This window comes from Aplysia californica, unplaced genomic scaffold, assembly GCF_000002075.1.
Source record: "Aplysia californica isolate F4 #8 unplaced genomic scaffold, AplCal3.0 scaffold00454, whole genome shotgun sequence".
In the NCBI taxonomy this organism is placed as follows: Eukaryota; Metazoa; Mollusca; class Gastropoda; order Aplysiida; family Aplysiidae; genus Aplysia; species Aplysia californica.
In genome coordinates, this window is record NW_004797724.1 from 355,199 (window position 1) to 356,265 (window position 1,067).

Consider the following 1,067-nt stretch of genomic DNA (forward strand, 5'->3'; position numbering starts at 1 on the left):
TACTGCCATTGTTAACGACCAAGACAAATTTCTCCCTGCGAGATGAATAAAGATTGTCATTGTCATTGTCATTGTGTGTGTGCATTTATATATACACTCAAGTTAATGTGTGTACATATACATGTTTGTCAGAAACGCTATGCAGCCTATACACTTGATGGGCAAACTCAGTGCTATAAGCCTAGGCTACATGTAGCATACAGGCCCGCCCACCTGTAGCCGGCCAGGCTACAACTCCATGCATCCAGGCCTAGGCCTTCTCAGAACTGAGAAAGCCTAGATCCAGGCCATTGGTACCTCGACACGAATCCGGACATGAAGCAGTAGTTAATTTACAGATCAACCATCTTTCCACACCGACCATTTTGTGTACCGAGTACCGCCGACAATTTCGGTTCGGCAACGGGAAACCACGGTTGTAGAGATATATATTATTATGTAGGGCCCATATATATAGGCCTATAAAAAAAAAAAACCTGGAGCAGTTTAGCTACAATACAATAAAGACGATTGTTAATTCGTTCAAAATGAACCATAAAAACATATAATATCTTCACGGTTTCATGGAGGGCAGGGGTCAGATCAGGTTGAATTCACGCTCTGATACACCCATGTATTCAACTGAACTGAGGGAAATGGGACGTTCTGTGCCTTTGGCGCCCTTTGGCTCTGTCACACAACAGGTACACATTATGCTGGAGCAAATAGCCTAGATCTAACTCTTTTTTTTTTTTCCTTTGACACTTCTGCATTGCATCAATAATCTCCTCTACTTTGCACTGGGTTTGGTTGTATAATATGGAGTTTTGTTGTTTGCACGCTTTATTTCTTCGTACAAACCTTTATAATTGTTTTCTTCTTCAAATGCAAGTCTTGGTAACTGTATTTAAGTTCCTGCTATGAACAACACCCTTTCGAATACAGCGGGTACACGTTGCAGTTGGAAATGCTAGGACATAATATTTTGGTGCTTGGGTCTACAAGAATAACATGAATGTAATGCAGAAGACCTAAGAAAAATGTCTAAAGCCAAAAAGATTATTATATTATTGTTATTATTATTATTT